Source organism: Hipposideros armiger, unplaced genomic scaffold (assembly GCF_001890085.2).
Source record: "Hipposideros armiger isolate ML-2016 unplaced genomic scaffold, ASM189008v1 scaffold_48, whole genome shotgun sequence".
Lineage (NCBI taxonomy): Eukaryota > Metazoa > Chordata > Mammalia > Chiroptera > Hipposideridae > Hipposideros > Hipposideros armiger.
Genome location: NW_017731398.1, coordinates 522,564 through 541,389, shown reverse-complemented (window position 1 = coordinate 541,389; position 18,826 = coordinate 522,564). Strand labels below are relative to the sequence as shown.

Here is an 18,826-nt window from a genome sequence, read left to right as displayed (position 1 = left end):
ACTTTGGTAGGCCCCAGCCCAGTTCCCACGAAGCATCTTAAAATGCACCTGCATCCACAATTAAATATAATTTATATCTAACTATGTAGGAGCCATATTACTGTTGCCTGTTGGACACATACTAAATTTTACAGAGAAACATTTATTAATTGTGATTCTGCTGTTTTTTTGGTTTTGGAGTCAATTTTTTTTGTTCATTGTTTGTTTATTTATTTAAAATTTATTGGGGAACAGTGTGTTTTTCCCAGGACCCATCAACTCCAAGTCAAGTTGTCATCCTTCAGTCTAGTTGTGGAGGCTGCAGCTCAGCTCCAAGTCCAACCGCCATTTTCAATCTAGTTGCAGGGATGTGGGGGGGCAGGCAGGGGTGGGGAGGACGCAGCCCACCATCCCACGCAGGAGTTGAACCAGCAACCTTGTTGTTAAGAGCACACGCTCTAACCAACTGAGCCATCCAGCCGACTGCTTATTGTTTATTTTTTTAGGTTGCAAACATTTAGCTCGGTCTCAGCACTGTGCCTGGTGCTCAGTGGGTGAAGCGGCATGGGGCGTGCCAAGTCCAATGGGTGGCAGTCTCAGGGAGCCCATGCTGGCTCCAAAGAAGGAGCTTTCTAACCATGAAAGGGCTGCCTTCACCAGAAGAGCTTCCCATTCCTGGAAATAATTTCACTTCAGGCCAACTCACATCTATTTAGCACTTTGTACATACCACGCGCTGTCCTGCTATCAGAAATGCTGCAGGAAAAATTTCTGGCCTTAATGGGAAGCCAGAGAACATGGTCTCTGGAGTCCCCTTGAGTTTAATGATTCCATGGGCATAAAGGCGCTGTCTGGCAGCTGCCACTCAAAGTGTGATTCCTGGACCAGTAGCAGCATCCTGGAGCATGCGAGAAACGTGACTCTCAGGCTCCATCCCAGACCTGCGGAATCAGAATTTGCATTTTCACAAGATCCCAGATGACTCTGTACACGAAGTACAGTTTGAGAAGCACTGCCCAGGTCCCTTGATAGTCTCTGTTGCTCTCACTAGCAACAGCCAGTCCTGGGCTGACCACAGCTATAAGTTTAAGGACCTATTTGTAATTTAGGTAGGTGCGCCACCCTGACATTAACTGATGAGCACAAATGCATCTCCAGCCAGCAGCTCGGGGCCTCAACGGAGCTGGCTGAAGGCTCTGGGCTGCACAGAGGCTTACAGGATACTGCTCTGGCTGGGGGGCTATGACCTGGGGTCTAGGTAGCGGCGGTGGGGGAGGTCTGCTGAGAACTGACTGCCAGTTTCAGGGCACCCTTCTGTGCCTGCAGAACCCCCTTCTCTCTTGCAGAGTGTGAGTCCCCTGGGCTGGCCTGAGGCTAGCAAGGGGCAGCATGGGGCTTTCTTTGATGTACAGACCAAGGAAGCTGCTGCTATGAGGGGTCTGTCTTTGTGGGAGGACAGATGCCTACATGAAGCCCAGGCAGGCTCGAACTCTGGTGTTCGGTGCCAAAAGCTGGGGGGTGGGATGCCACGCAGAGGCACTTACTCCCTAGGCATTTGCTAGCCACCCACTGTGTGCCAGGCACTTTGCAAACATCATCTGATTAATCTGTGCCACAAAATCTCCATGAAGTGGGCTGATAGCCGAGGCTCAGATCGGTGAGGTGATTCACCCGGGCTGCACATGGGGCTGCATGGCAGGGCTGACCTGAGAATGCCGAGGTGTGGCGCCAGGAAGGCCTCCAGGTGGTCTGCGGCAAGCCACAGGGGGAGCTATGGCTCTAGCAGGGACGAAGCATGTGGGAGCCCTGCACTAGCCCTGGGAGGATCAGACAGACGACCGCGGACTCTGAGATAAGGTGGAGGGTCCTGGAGGTGGAAGCCCTGGCTGCTGGGTGGCCACAAAGTTGCCAAAGGACCTGCCATCTCACTTTCGGGGAGCCCTTGAGATGCCCTAGGGATGTGCCTGGACCTCTGTTGGAGTCTCCTGCCTGTGAGACCTGCAGAAGGACTCACCGCTGGTCAGCCTTCTAGTGGTTTCTTTTCAACTTTCTGGCTATTGATGTCTAATATTGACTTTTAATATTGCTTTTCAGTATTTTAGCTTATTCTTTTTATTATTTTAGTGTGTATATTTTATCATTCTGACTTGCACTGTTCCCAATTATCTTTCCTTTTTAAATGGTCTCATTTTACCTTCTATCCTTTCAAACCTCTTAAGCCTTCTGGTTTCCTTTCATATCTTCTCCTTAATTATCTGTTTTTATTGTTATATTTCCCTTCAACTTAAAAAAATCATATTTTTCTGACTAGGAAAGTATAATGCATTTTTATTGCTAAATGTTTGGAAAATATAGGAAAGGGTATAAAGAAGAAAATTAAAATATCCCATTACATCTCCTCTAGGAATAACCACTGTTGCTGTTTTATTCTATTCTCTTCAACTACTTTTTCTATTCATAAACACTTAGAGATATTGCTTTAACCCTTTGTCTGACATACATGTTGTAAATATTTTCCTGTGATTGGGTGGTTATTGAAAAAAAAATCGTTTTTGTTTTTGTTTTTGTTACTAGCCAAAGTTGCATATGCTTGCTGTGTGAAAACGTCGAACCACACTAATGGCTCTACAGCAAACAGTGAAAATGAACCCCTCCTCCACATCCAAGACCCTGTTTCCAGGAAAACCAGCTGAGGTAACCACAGTGCACTGTTTGGTATACATCCTGCTAGACTTTGAAAATGCGTTTTCCTGTATGTTTTTAACAACAATGGTGTTAAACACCCTCTTCTGCCTTTTGCTTTCTCACTCAGCAATACATGATGGGCATCTTTCAAAATCAGCCCCGCGTAGGTGGAGGTGGGTCTTGACGGGGCCACAGTCAGTGTGGGGGGCCGTGGCCCTGCACTCTGCCACCCTGGGAGGCTGCGGATTGTCAGAAATGTTCCCAAAGGAGCCCCTGTATATGGATCAGCAGCCAAATCAAGATCACGGCACATTCGTTTCCTTGTCAGCGGAGCACATGCCTGATACCAGACAGACCTGGGTTTGAGAACCAGCACAAAGCATGCACCCTGATGCTTCCATCTTATAGCAGTTCCATTTTACTGCAATTAGCATATAGGCAGCAAGTTTCAGCTGGCATTGCCAGGTGATGACAGGCGGGGCATGTTAGCAGGTGGCTTTTCCAGTTGCCTGGTTCCCTCCAAGGTGCGGTGCTGGAGTAGCCAGGCTGGGCAGGGGTTTTCTGAGTCTCTTAGATTCCATTGTAAAGATGGGAACAAACTGATGCTTACATAGTGATTCCATGCCAGGCACGGTTCTAAATATGCTTTATATGTACTAACTTGTTTAATCCTCATAAGAGCCCTGTAAAGATAATTATCATTATAATAGTACTTTAGTATAGAAATATTTTACAGAGGAGAAAACTGAGGCACAGAATGGTTAAGTAACTTGCCAAAGGTCACACAGCTAGCTAGATGTAGAACCTGGATTTGAACCCAGGCATTGTAAAATCTGTGTTTTTCACCAATATGCTATCCTATCTCTCTAGCTAGTTTATAATGGCTTTTGGTTATTTACATCATCTGGATCTAGCATCTAGGTTCATGGGACAATTTCTTCCTATAGCACAATGTCACATGGCTGTAGAGTCCTCTGGTTCTAGAGTGATGGCTAGACATTGCCTGTTGTAGTCACCCTGCAACCATGTCAGCATGCATCGTCACTTGTGTCCTGGGCCAGGAGGCCTAGCCATGAACTTGCAGGCCTGGCCACTCTGCCACAGCCTCACTAAGGACTCAGGGGTAGAAGCTGGACTGCATCACAGAGGCTGGGCTGAGTCAGGGAATCTGGATAGCCCTAAAGTTAGGGGATTAGAAGCACGTCAGCTTCACACCTCCCCGTGTGAGGGCGGAAGGTGAGGCATGGCCTGGCCTCCCAAGGCAGCTGCTGGACCACTGGGGTGTGCATGGCAGGGCAGCATAGGGCAGACCAAGCATGTGTGTGTCCTCCTAACCCAGTGACCTCACCCTGCTGTGTAGGACTCGATCAAAGTCCAGCAACTGCTCTCCCCCAGGCTTGGGGTGTGTGAGAGGAAGTAGCAGAGAAATCTTCCCTGAACATAAAAGTGCATGCAGAGCTATGTATTCTTAACCACTGCACATCTGCAGTCAGAGGATTAATCTATTCCCAAATATTTAAGTTCCTTCTCTCTCTCTCTCTCTCTCTCTCTCTCTCTCTCTCGCTCTCGCTCTCGCTCTCGCTCTCGCTCTCGCTCTCGCTCGCTCTCGCTCTCGCTCTCGCTCAATATAAGCCAAGCCGAAGTGGATAAATTCCACTCCCTCTACCAAGCTCCCCATTTTTCCAGCTCTCCTTTTATGTCTTCCAGGAAAGTTGTACAGTTTTGTCTTAAAGACATTTCACATTTCTTGTCAATTTTATTCCTAGGCATTTTTAAAGTCCCAAATCTGCCCACCTTTGTGTGAGCCAACTTTGATACGAGGTTAGAAAGATCTTCATTCCAAGATGATGGAACTATTTGCTTACATTTTCTTCTCAAACTTCATGTTTTTACTTAGTGTGGTTAAAGGTTTTTTGTTTGCATTTAAATAATATAGGGGCTTATTTAGGGGTTTATTTAGGTATGAAGTAGAACTCATCTTTATCTTCCAAATTGTTAGTCGAACCAATGAAATATATCGAATTACCCGTCTTTTCCCCATTGATTTGAAATCCCACCTTTATCACACATCAAAGTCTTATATCTATTGAATCTCTCCCTCAGTTTTCTATTCTGTTCTATCGATCTGTTAGTTTATTCCCAGGCCAATACTACAAAATGGCTTTATTTCTTATTAGAAAAGCAATAAAGGCTTATTATAGAAAGAGCAGGAAAATAAATGGGCACAAACAAACCGAACAAAGACGACTGGTGACTGCATCCAGGGATAAGCGCCATATGACCTGGGTTTATATCACTTCAGGTCAATGTATTTATACAAACATAGGTAAATCTATATTCATACAGTAAAATGAAGACTATGCCATACAAATAGTTTTGCAAACTTTTTTCACTTTCTGATACCTCACAGGAATGTTTCCTTGCTTCTTTTTAAAACTTGTTTATTGTAAATGCTAACTTGCATGTAGAAAACTACACAAAACAAACACATTTAGCTGAATGATTTATCACAAAGTGAACACCCACATAACCACTACTCACGTCAAGAATACAGCGTTTAGCACCCTGGAAGCCCATCTCATGGCTCTCCTATGGCTTTTCTTTTAGAATTTTACGACCTAAGCTTTCATCCCTAAAGCACATCATTTCATCTTCCTTAATTTTTGAACTGTGTATAAATGGAATTATACAATCTGTGAATTCTTTAGCAACTAGCTTCTTTCATTCAACATTATATTTATAACACCCCTCCATGTTCTTATAACAGTAGTGCTTTCGTTTTGATGGCTGTATAGTAGTCTATTATGAGACTATACCACGATTTATTGATAACTTCGACTTTCTACACATATTTGGGTTGTTTCCAGTTTTGAACTATTATGAGTAGAGCTACTATACATTTTCTTGTATATATCTTTTGGTGTATATATGTACATATTTCTATTGGTTGTGTACCTAGCTATGGGATAAATAGGTCAGACGGTTTACATATGTTTAGCTTTCATAGATACTGAAGTAGTGTTTCAAATGATTACACCCTCCCACCAGCTGCATTTGAGAATTTTAGTTGTTTCACAACCTTGTTAATTCATTTATTTTTTAATTAAAATTTTTTTTTTTTTGCAAACTGCAACCTGGATCCCAAAGCTTCCACAAAGGCACTTTTTTCCATGGATGGCTTCCAAATTGTTGTTTCTGTCGGGGGATGAGGGCTAGGGACCACCTATTCCACTATCTTGCTGACATCACTCTTGTTAATTCTTGACTATCAATAAGTTTTAATTGTAATATTATGATGTGTAGGAAGTGGTATCTCATTATGGTTGTAATGCCATTTCCATCATGACTATTAATGCTGAACACTTTTCATATGTTAATTGACCATTTAGATGCTGTCTTTTGTAAAATGTTTACTGAAGTCTTTGCTCTTTTTTCTAGTGGGTTGTCTTTATTTTTTCTTATTAACTTTTGAAGTTCTTTATAGTTTCTGGATATGAGTTTTATTTCTATTATACATATTTCAAATATCTTTTCTTACTCTATGACAGCGGTTCTCAACCTGTGGGTCGCGACCCCTTTGGGGGTTGAACGACTCTTTCACAGGGGTCGCCAGGTACTCGTATGTGGGCCTGGAGACAGATAGAGGAGTGGTGTCTCGGTTTCTAAGACCATCGAAAATATGTTTTCCGATGGTTTTAGGCGACCCCTGTGAAAGGTTGAGAACCGCTGCTCTGTGGTTTACCTTCACACTCTGTTTTTTGTTACACAGCTTTATTGAGGTATAATTCATAAACCATACAATTTACCCATTTAAAGTATGCAATTCAGTGGCTTTCAGGATATTCACAAGGTTGTGCAACCATCACCACAATCGATTTTAGAAAACTTTTCATCACCCCAAAAAGAAACACCATACCTCTTAGCTGTCATCCCTCAGGCCCATTACTTTTGTCCTAGGCAACCACTAATCTACTTTCTGTCTCTATAGATTTGCCCATTCTGGACATTTCATATAAATGGAGTCACACAATACGTGGTCCTTGGTGTTGGCTTCTTTCTCTTAGCATATTTTCGAGGTTCATCCATGTTGTAGTATTTATCAGTATTTCATTTCTTTTTATTCCCAAATAATGTTCCATTGTATGGGTATACCACATTCTATTTATCCATTCATCAGTTGATGAATACTTGAGTTATTCTACTTTTTGACTACAATGAGTAATGCTGCTATAAACATGAGCGTACAAGTTTTTGTATAGGTATAAATTTTCATTTCTCTTGGATACACACACACACACACACACACACACACTTAGGAGTAGAATTGCTGGGTCATATGTTAACTCTGTGTTTATGTTTTTGAGGAACTGCCAGGCTGTTTTCCAAAGTGACTGTACTGTTTTCCATTCCCACTAGCAGTATATGAGGGTTCCAGTTTCGCCAGATACTCGCTGACATTTGTTATGTTTTGGTTTTTTTGTTTGTTTGTTTCTTTTAGCTGAGCCATCCTGCCACCTGTTGGCAGCTCAGCGACAGCTCATCCTGGGCCGTGAATCGAACTGGCAACCTGTTGCTCAGAGCTCACACTCTTAAGTGAGCTCTTAACCAACTGATCCACTTGGCCGGCCCTGTTATGTCTTTTTGATTATAGACAGTGTCCTGGGTGTGACGTGGGATCCCATTTTGGCTTTGATTGGCATTTCCCTGATGGCTAATGGTGTTGAGCATCTTTTCGTGTGCTTACTGGCCGTTTGTGCATCTTCTTCGGAGAAATACCTATTCATATCCTTTGCCCATTTTTATATTGGATTATTTGTCTTTTTATCATTCAGTTGTAAGAGTTCTTTATATGTTCTTGATACTAGACCCTTCTCAGGTATATGATTTGCAGTTTTTTTTCTCCTGTTTAGTAGGTTGTCATTTTTCTTTCTTGATGGTGTCCTTAAAAACATAAATGTTTTTAATTTTGATGCTTCTCACTCTCTGAATGTAATTTTTTGATGAACAGAAGTTATGCATATTCATGATGTCCAATTTATTAATCTTTTCCATTATAGTCAGTGCTTTTTGTATCCTTTTGAAGAAATCTTTCTCATCCTAAGGTTATAAATATGTCTTCCTATGCTATCTTCTAGTGTATAGCTGCTGAATGATAGGAATATAACATGAAGCACAAATGCAAGTCATGTATGTAATTTTAAATTTTCTGATAGTGTCATTTAAAAAAGTAAAAAGAAACAGGCAAAATTAAATAATATATTTTACCTAACCCAATACATCAAAATATTATTTCAACATGTAATCAATATAAAATTTTTAATGATATATATATATTTTTTTGGTGTTAAGTCTTTGAAATATAGTGTGTATTTTACACAGAGAGCACATTTCAAATCAGATTTAGCTACATTTGTACTGCTTGTTAGCTACATGTCACTGTTGATGAAAAGCTTTTTGGTCTTGCCTTCCACATTTAGGTCTATAATCCATGTGAAACAAATTCTTGTATATTGGATGAGATAGGAGCTGAGTTTTCTTTAATTTTTCCATACAGATATCCAGCTGACCCTACACCATTTATTGAGAAGACCATCTTTTCTCTACTGGTCTACAACGTCACCTTCATTATTAGTCAAGATTGTCTAACAAGAGTTCTTACTTGTATGAAGGAACTTTGCACATGTAACCAGCATTGAACCAGAGAAAGGCCGATCCAAACCCTTGTACACGACGACCATCTCATAAAAGCAGCTTCATGTTAGCAACTAAACACATCTGCCAAGCAAGGACGAGTAGCTGAAAGCCTCTACCAAGTACGCATTGTAAGTTATTAGAACACTATTACCTTTAATGTGAAAACAGATGTAAACAATTAGATGGAACTATGCAAGTGTTTATACAATCACAGCAGAATCAGGAATTATTCCCAGTACTGATCGTCAGGTAGATATAGTTACCATATGGCTACCAGGAACAACTATAATATAGAGGCTGCCAAAAAATGTATATACATTTTAAGAAAGGAAAACGGTATTGAAATTATAATACTCAACATATACCAATAACAAAAGATGAATACAAGTCATATTTGACTTCTGCAATTACAAGAGGTGCTCAAAGTGGTTCCCATTAGCTTCCAGACACATCTGATGACAGCAAACTACTGCTTGAGCAACGCTGACCAACGTGTCCACTTGTAACTTGTATACATTTTTTTTGGCACCCTCAGTATTAAATTTCATTATGCATTTTCTGGTTATATTACCAGTGCTGACATTAGATTTTATCTCAGGATAAAACAAACAAGTAATTAGAGTTTTATTCAAGATGGTTAGTTAAGGTTCATCACTTTATCAAAGGAAAAGGGTAACACATTTAAACACTGACAACAAAGGACTTTTGAAAGACCCCTCCCTCGGTCAGGACACAATTGTCCGTTGATGGTGTGAGAGCCATGAACTTTACTGGCCAAATTATAAAGGGCACCTGCATCACTCGGAATTAGCTGGACCTGTGGGATACAAAGTAGGATTTTGAAAAATGAACTGGACAAATTTTGCACAGAAACCTGAATCAGACAGCCAGGTACTTGGTCACTCTACATCCAATGAAAAGATGAAACTCTCTTTCTGCAGGGTCAGGATAAGCCCCTTTCATATTCTTTGCAGATATTTATTGACTATAACCATATTCATTGATCTATGAAGCCCACTCTTGCATACGTTTTTGAACACTCTAGAAGTTTTTGTTTGGATGCATTGATTGTATTTGAACGTGACTATATTCACAAGAATCTTAAACCACTCCCAGGAAGGCCCCATCTGAGAAACACAACATGCTTTAAAACAGTGCTGCAGATATATTCACTATGCATGTATTTTCTTGTGCCCAAATAAGGAATGGATAAACCACCAAATAAATAAAATAATTACCTATAGGAGAGGAAGGGGACAAAGTAAATGGGACAGGCATATATACTTCTCTGAATATTCCTGGTTTTTGTAGCTTTGACTCTAGAATGGTTAGATGTCTGTGAAGGTTTAACATAAGAGTAAAATAACCATAAATCCCAATGTATTGGCAATTTGTGTCTTCCTTTCTTTTTTTTTGACCAGTCTATCTAAGGTTGATCAATTTTATTGATCTTTTCGGAGAACCAGCTTTTGGCCTCATTGATTTTCTCCAATATTTGACCACTTCCTATTTTATTGATTTCTGCTTTTATCTTATTTCTTCCCCTCTACTTACTTTGAGTTTAATTTGCTCTTTTTTTTCTAGTTACTTAAGATGGAAGGTTGATTTTTAGAAATTTCTTCTTTTCAAATACAAATATTTGCTCAGCTATAAACTTCCCCTTAAGCATGTTGCCTATGTGTGTGTATGTGTGTTTGTTTGTGAAGATTTTGTTTTGAAATTACAAATCCACTTTCTTGAATGGTGACAGGGATGTGTCTGTTTCTTCTTATGCCAGTTTCTGTAATTTGTGTTTTTCAGTGACTTTTCAAGGAACGCACTGGGTGTTCAGTGAGGCCCCTCTACCCAGGCTGGCTAGGACTCATACATCCCTGAGCCCTGAATGAGCTGTGGCAATTGTTCAGCTTTCAGCTCTGATAGAGTGCTTTGCCTGCCCTGCAAATATGGACACTAGGTGTGTGCATAGCTTTGGGGGTGTCGCTTCTCCCAGGCCCTCTCAGTGGACAGAGCTAGGGAATATATATAGTAAATCTATCTACAAACTTATATCGATATGTATTTCTTTATCTATCTATATTGAAAAACATGAGTCCATGTGACATCTTGAATTGCAATCCAACCTCACAAGGTACATTGCAGCATTTTTCCATTGCATATTTGTAACTTTTTTCTCTTGTCTTGTGAAACTTGGTTTCCGTTGTCTTTGATATATTAAATTATATGTATGTATGTATGTAGCTAATCTGTTATTGCAGTTGCCACCCCTCCCCCATGGACACTTTCCTCACCCCTCTTGGGTTCTATCTCCCCATGAAGGGTCATCTCCCCAGACATGAAACCCTTCTCACCCCTCACCTTACGCCAGGTTATACCCCCCACCCCCTCCGTGACCCTCTAATTCTGCTTTGCTTTTGTAACATCTATTAGATTTGTCTCTCCTATTATTTAAATACTTTATTTTCTAGTGTGAATCTTTCTGTGACAAACCTTCTCAGGCCTGGTAGACCTTATGATATTTTTGTACCCTTATATTTGAATGAAAATATGGCTGGATGTAAAATTTTAGGTTTCTAAATTCTTTTCCTTCAATAATTTGTAAAAAAGGTTCAATTGCCTTTTTGCATCCCATACTATTATTGAAAAATTGATGTAAACCTGACCTCTGTTCCTTTGGTAAAATCTATTCTTTTTCTTGCAAACTTTTAAAGTTTCTCTTCGTCTTTGACATTCTTAAATTACACTATTATTTCTCTAGGTGTAAGTTTTCCTTTTCTCTCTTCTTTGGCCCTTGTGGCCCATTTAAATCTAAAGTCTTTCATCTTAGTTTAATTCTAATGAATTTGTCTCCATTTTTTCAGTATTTCCTTCTCTCCATTTTTTCCTCCTCTTTCTGGAGTTTCACCTATTTTTTCTGTTTAACTATATTTTCTATTGGCTATACTTTTGTGTGGTAGGCATAATAACATGCTCCCCCCCCAAAAAAAAAAGATGTCCACATCCTAATCCCCAGAAACTGTGAGCATGTTAAGTTACATGGCAAAGGGGAAGTAAGGTTGCAGATGGAATTACGGTTCTTAATCAGCTGACCTTCAAATACAGAGACAATCTTGGATTATCCGGTGGGCCCAGTGTCATCACAGGGGACCTTAAATGGGGAAGAGGGACGCAGAAGAGGACAGTCAGACGGAGACGTGACTACGGCAGGAAGGCACAAAGATGCAACGTTGCTGACTTTGAAGATCAGATTCAGCCCTAGAGCCCCCAGAAAGGAACCCAGCCGACACCTTGATTTCAGCCCAGTGAGACTCATTTTTTGGGTTTTTAACTTCCAGAACTGCAAGCTAATAAATTTGTGTTGTTTTAAGCCACTATATTTGTGGTAATTTGTGATAGCAGCAATAGGAAACTAATATCCCTTTTAAAAAAACTAATACACTTTTAAAAATTGTTTTTCTTATTTCTTTTCCTACCATTTGTTAGATTAATCACATTTCTTTATTCCATTTTTTTCTCATTGATGGTTTCCAAGCTTTATCCTATTTTTGTTATTCTGGTGGTTACCCTCCATAGTTTCACCTTTTTTCAATGTCAGATGTGCACTTAGTATAAAAGTCCAATTATTGTATAAGTCTTGTTATGAAAAACAGCAGTTGCCTCCATCCTCCCCCATCATTTCCTCCTACCCAGCGGAAACCACTTTCACTCCTTCAGCCGACTCATCTCATATTTACTTTTTTATCTCTAAATGATATACATGTATTGCTACTTCTTGATTTTTCAGTTTTAGTCATCATCTGTTGACTTTCCATTGGAGAGGATGAAGATTGAACTCTTCACTGTCAGCGTGTACACACACACACACACACACACACACACACACACACACACACACTCCTTCCCAGCTCTTCCAAGCTGATAGGAGGTAGGAGAATGAATGAGTAAACTTTGGTATGTTCAAAGAATAAAATATATAGCTGTGAAAATGAATGAACTATATAGCTCCAGGCAACACCAGCCGTGAGTCTGCACAGTATAAGGATGAGTGAAAACAGCATATCTCAGACACACAGAGTGATACTGTTCTCGTAAGCTTGTAAACCAAGTGAAACAACACAATATGTTGTTCCGGTACTCATATATGTAATAAGGCTATTTCTAAAAGCAAAGGAATGATAAACACAAGATTGAGGATGGTGACTACCTTTTGGAGGCCGGGGTGGGTGGGAACGGTAAGGAGCCCATAGATAGTTATTGGCTAGTTGGGTGTTGAGTTTGTGGTGGTTCCTTTCATAAATAAATGCATACAGAAATGCAAATCAATGTGAATAAAATGAGAAAACAGGCACAGGCAACCCATGATCATATACTCTGAACTATTTAAATGTGTTCACAACAGTATTGTGCATCATGGCAAAAATTCTGGAAAATTGTTATCAAATTGTTTCGCAAATAATTTCCTCGCCTCCATTTTCTTTTTCTGTACTAATTTTTTGAGCATTGGACCTCCTAGATTGATCCTCTATTTTCTTTTCTTCTTTCCATCTCTCTGTCTCTTGCTCTATTTTCTGGGAGATTTCCTCCACTTTAATTTTTAAAAGCTCATTTTTTTATTCCCTGAATGTCCCGTTTCTGTAGTCCTTTCTTAGCAGTATATCTACCTCAAACTTAACCTCTAGGATTCAGCTTTTTGGGGTGTGCTGCGTCATTTACTACTTGTCCATCTATTGTTTTGCTATTGCTCTCTCTACCAGTGTCTACTTCTTTATGGGCATTTGCCTTTTAAAAAAATATTTTGCTGTAATTTTTATTGGGTTTTCAGGAAGTTCTCTACACTTAAAATTTTAATACAAATGTTTGGAACTATATATATCAGCCTCTAGAGTTTAATCAGAATTTATACCACACCTTCAAATAGGACAAGAAACCCTCTACCCTTTTTCTTCCCTCGCTTATTTCTTCTCCTGTTCCCACCTCCCATGTTGAATAATCAGAGATTCTCATTCAAGAGTTTTCTTTTATTCCACACCTTTTTGGACTTATCACAGAGTTTTACTGGCTTTTTGCCCACCACTACATCCTATAGGCTACATTTGCATCTTGGATTCTGTGTTAGGTATCTATTGCTATATAACAAATTGCCACACACTTTGATGGTTTAAACCAACATGCATGTCTGATCTCACTGTGAGCAGGGAATCCAGGCCCAACTTAGCTTGGGCCTCTGCTTCAGGGTCTCACAGGCTGCACTCAAGGTGTTGGCCCAGGCTGGGGTGTCCTCGGAAGGTTTGACTGAGGAAAGACCCAGGACTTAATTCCTTTTGGGTTGTTGGATGAGGGCCTCCGTTCCTAGCTGGATGTTGGATGGAAGCCTCCTTTGGGTTTTTCCCATGTGGGCGTTCTCATAACATAGGGCAGCTCACAACATGTCAGCTGGCTTCCTTGAGCAAGCAAAGGAGAAAAATCTGCTAACAAAACAGAAGTCAGAATCTTTTGCTGTGTTTTCTTGGTTAGAAGCAAGTCAAAGGTCCCACCCACACTCACGGGGAGGGGATTACACAACAGAGTGAACACCAGGTGGCAGAGATCATTAGGACCATTTTAGTATCTGTCTGCCACATATTCCTATTTATTTTTGTTGGAGTACATCCTCTAATAGTTCTTTCATATGTGGTTCTTGGGCGGTAAAATGTCTTAGATCTCAAAGGTCTGAAATGGATTTGTTTTGTCCTCTCACTTGACTGTGGTATAGCTGGGGATAGAATTCCTCGCTCATAACGTTTTCCCCCCTCAAAACGTTGCTATTTATCTTCTTGCATCCAAGGTTGCCAAAAAAAAAAAAAAAGGCTGATGCCAATCTAGTTTTTTTGTTCTTTATAGTTCATCTGGTTTTCCTCTCTTTGATCCTTGGTGGTGTGAAACGGCACCACAGTGTCTCTAGGTGTAGATCATTTTTTTCTTCCTTCTTGGTTGGTTTATCTTTCCACTCTGTGGTTTGCATTTTTGCTTTTACATTTAAAAAAAATTGTTGTTAACATTTGATTGTATATTAGCCAAAATCCCTAATTAATTATTATTATTTTGGAATGTAAACGTCTCTTTCATCCATCTGAAAGTATTGTATGTAATTAATCTAAAGTCTTATTGTTTCTTCTGCTTGTTGGGTTTGGTATCTCTGTTTCAAGGTGTTGTTAATTCTCACATATTTTTTTGACTATTGGATGTGTGATTGTCTTTATGTTTCAGTGTTCCTATTATCTTTCACAGACTCTGGCAATGGGCTACTGATATGTGTTCCTCACTTGTTGCTTCCTAATGGAACCCTGATTGTGTTTAGGCAGTCATATACCCAACTAGCTCAGGTGACAATTCATGATTGTAATTCCAGTGCCTCTCTTCCCAGCCTCCCTTGCAGGTAGGATTGGCATGTGACAAAGTTCTAGCCAATGAGATATAAGTGGAAGCCTACTGAGAAATTTTTGGGGACTATTTTACATTATTATAAAAAGGACACTTTTGTGAGGAAAACTTAGTAATACTGACTCTTTCCCTTTCTTCCTTCTTTTGACATAGATGTGATGTCTGGACTGTGGCAGCCATTGTGTGACCAGGAGGTAGCTATCCACTAAGGATGGTTGAAGTGCAAAGGTAGGAAATCTGTTTTCTGGGTGGCTTTAATTGAGCCAGAGGCGCCAAACCTGAAACCACCTCTAGACATCTTGTGATGTGATTTAATTAAATGTCTTTTTTTGCTTGAGCCACTGTTAGTCAGGTTCATTATTTGTCAAACATTCCTGATAAACGTAACCAGTGTGTGAGTATTGTAACTGCTACATCCTGAATCCAATGATTATGGTGGAAGAATGGAAGGCTCTGCTGAGGGGGTTAACCAGTAGCTCCTGCCTTTGGCTGAAGAAGTTCCTTTTTGGCTCTGCATATTAGTGGCCTTCCAAGCCCCTGCCCTGATTTTTGAGTTCAAGTTCCCACCTTACTACCTGACTGCAGGCTGATGGCTCCGCTGTCCTCTTCTTGGCACAGTCAGGGGAGGAGAGCAAATCTCCCGTCCCTGCTGTGATGCCTCAACCAACCACCTCCAAGTAGCCCCAGCACTTTCTTCTGTTCCCCAGATCTATCATTTCTGAGTTTAGAGCCTCTACGCTGCTCTTGACTTCTATAGCAGTCTTCCCTTACATGTGGTTTATGCCGTGGTTTCCTCCTTTAGTCTGGTCTCATCTCTGTCTGTCTTTCAAGGGTTCCTGATCATTTCTGGTCTATTGAAAGCACTCCTTGTTTTCTAGTGTTGCCATAGTGTGTGTGTGTGTGTGTGTGTGTGTGTGTGTGTGTGTGTGCGCGCGCGCGCCTACCTCACATTTGATCCAGCAACTATGATTTATATTCATGAAAAGAATGGTCAGCCTTATTTTTAAGTATCTAAACCCCCTTCTAGGAATCTATCTGGAGAAATAGCCAATTGTAGTAAAAACTTTATGTTAGAAGACTTCCTTTCCAGTGTAATTTATGTAATAGATTAGTATCTCAGAAAGGGGTCTTTCCAAGAATATGACTTTCTCTCTGTTTGGCTTGAAGCATCCACCTGCCTAGAGGTGGAAGAGGAGGTGTGGGATGGAGCAATATTAAGGTTTACTATAGTTCATCATTTCTAAGACTTATTACATTTCTTTGAAATTACAATCAGTGTTGGTTGACAATAGCTGTTGGCTAGACAACAGCCATGATATGGTTGTCGTAGTCTGCCCACCTGCAGACTTGGTCTGAAAGCCTTCTGTTAACACCTTCTGTGTTAATCGGCTGGGGAGGTACAGCATATATACTTGCAGGATGGGTGTCAGCAATTTGGAAGAAAATCCCAGAGGCAGGGGCAGATGTCTTCATCTCTGGGTTAAGAGATCCTATGTCAACTACACTCTCAATGCACAGACAATACTGTAGAGAAGGACTCAATCATCGCCAACGTTGCGTTGAAAAGGGATTCAGAAGGATCATTTTCTACAACACTCTCTTCTGTGAAGAAGTTTTAGGATCACTTTCCAATTGATTTCGCTTCTATTTTCCTTTTTACCTATGCACAAGAGTGGTATATGATAAAAATGTATGTCTGAATAAGCCTAAAAAGAGCTTTTTCGAGCACCATCCACTGAAATCCTAAATAATAAGAAAGTATTGTTCATGATTCCATTGGCAGCTTGCTTGTCTTTCTTAGGAGCACCTAAAATAACAGTACATCTTATAACGGATGGCATTCATTTCAGTAAAGTGCAAAATTACAGAGAGAATGAAGACAGAAAAAAAAAAAAGGAATTAATATCCAGCTTCTGACATTCAAAATAAAATTATGCAGGAAGAAATTAGCCTTGCAAAACGGGTGTCTTTCTTAAAAGAAGATCTAAATTATTTTCTTTGGATCCTAGGCACACTTGCAAACTCCCTCCTTTCGCATTTCAACAGCGGAGCCCAGAGGACCCCGCCTGTGGGGTCCTCCCTGAGTGGAGGATCGCGCTCTGTAAGGCAGGCCAGGAGGAGGCTTGCTGCCCTTCCCTGGAGGGACGTGGGGTAGAGCAGGGGCCCAGGGAAAGTGGGAAGACGAAACAGTGAAGGAGGAGGAGGAGGAGGAAAGCAAGTCAAGCAGAAATGAGAGCCCAGTTAGTTAAGTCAGTAACTCAGTGACACCCCTGGTTGAGGGGGCTTTGCGTCTCTACCTGCTTGGAGCCCCTGGAGGAGGCTGCACCATCGCAGATGGAGGGTCCCTGCGGTTCCTGCTTCTGAGCCTCCGTAGCATTCCCATGTGTGGATGGGATCCTGACGTTGCTGGAGGGGATCACTGTGATGTGACGTCACCCTGGAATCAGAAGGGACCCTAAGCAAACCCACTGCCGAACACCCGGAGTGACCCTCCCATCCTGTCTCTGGGATCCCAGAAACCACACTCCTTTCCCCCCTACTCCCCAGTCGCCACCTGGACAGTAGGGGAAGACTCGCCTTTTTTCTTAGCGACGGAGCCTTGCATATAAGGATTATTGGGTAGGACTAAGATTTTAAAGGTCATGCGTCGCCCCACCCGCCCAACCACGCTAGCCAGAGACTAAGACATGGGAGGACCAGAAAAACGAAAGAGCTACCTTTTTGCTTCACATCTGAGATACAATCGCACTGCATTTTCAGACTTGCTACATTTATATAAAGGAAGACTTGGAAACAACTTAAATGTACTGCAAATGAGAATGATTTAATAAGTTATTATGCATGCGTGAGATATAATTTTACCCAGTTATTAAAATTATCTTTATGGACTATTTTAATTACACAAATAGTGGAAATCAAGGAATAAATGTGTATGTACTAGAAGATCTCAGTTATACATACAAAATAAGCTGGAGGAAATGCACTAAAATCTTAACTGCAGTTACTTTGAATGGAGGAGTATGGGTGATTTTAATTCTTTATGCTCTCTGTATTTTCCCCATTTTCTACAGTGACCACGTAGATCTGAGAAAATAATAAATAATAGCATTTAAAACCAAAATCTTACTTAGCAAATGTCAAATGGGTTTCTGAAGCCCCTTGCTCTTCTCAAATCCACATAAACCAGCTGCCACAGATCGTGGATGACCGGGCTGAGGGACGGAGTGTGGGAAATGCTCATTTTTCCCTGTTGCCCAGTTGCCAGTCCACGTGTGACCGACTATGTGCGGAGACAAGTGGACAGGTGTCTCTATAATACTAGCCCTCCAAGCCGAACGAGAGCAGAAGTTCCTCCAAGATCATTCCCAAATGTTACTATTTAACATCACCCATTTCTTCATGACCACATCAGTGAAGAATTTTTCATTCAGACTGGCATCGTTCTGGCAGCTGTAGGAGGACCGTCCCCCACCCCCACCCCCCTCCGATGCTCTAATCCTCAGAGATAATTTACTTCTCCAGAGGCACCAAAGTCTAACAAAGACTTAAATACAATGAAAATGTGACCAGAGGAAGAAGGCAGCCTGTCTGTCTGATGAGGCAGAGCAGTGTCCAGTGGTCAGAGCAGAGGGGCGTGGCTGGAGGCCCCTGAAGTGATGCTCATGGAAAACCTGCTGGCCTGCCCTACCTCTGCTCGGTCAAGGGTATTCCCTTACAGTCTACATGACCACATCACCAACGTTGAATATGAGGACATTTATTTTCTAAAACTTGGTGTCTTGCAGACAGCATGGAAGATAACACCTAGTCCCACCTCGGGCATCTCAACACCTCTGACACCACAATTTGCCTCTTGGCAGACCTGTGCCCAGGATGGAGACACCTAGTTCAGAGAAGAATAGGCTTAGTCCATTCCTAGAAACAGGGGCGTGTCAGGTGCTCTGGGCAAACTGGCCACATAGGTGAGCAGAAGTGGACCATCAGTTTAATATTCTGGAACGTGAACCTGGTATAGATGGGAATCCCTTAGGCATACCTGGCTTCAAACAGC

The 18,826-nt window shown here is 41.2% G+C and overlaps 1 long non-coding RNA gene across 4 annotated transcripts in view; it reads left to right on the top strand.

Annotated features, from left to right (window-relative positions):
* The window catches only part of LOC109381417 (uncharacterized), a 49,481-nt gene that overhangs the window by 19,561 nt on the left and 11,094 nt on the right, over positions 1-18,826 (top strand). For 3 of the 4 annotated variants that reach the window (XR_002123720.1, XR_002123719.1, XR_002123722.1), the window contains exons 6-9: positions 2,554-2,673; positions 8,219-8,486; positions 11,458-11,657; positions 14,929-15,003. This is a non-coding gene — a long non-coding RNA (uncharacterized LOC109381417). Of the gene's footprint in view, positions 1-2,553; positions 2,674-8,218; positions 8,487-10,158; positions 10,312-11,457; positions 11,658-14,928; positions 15,004-18,826 lie in introns of those variants that run through there. The other variant, XR_002123721.1, reaches the window with a different exon arrangement.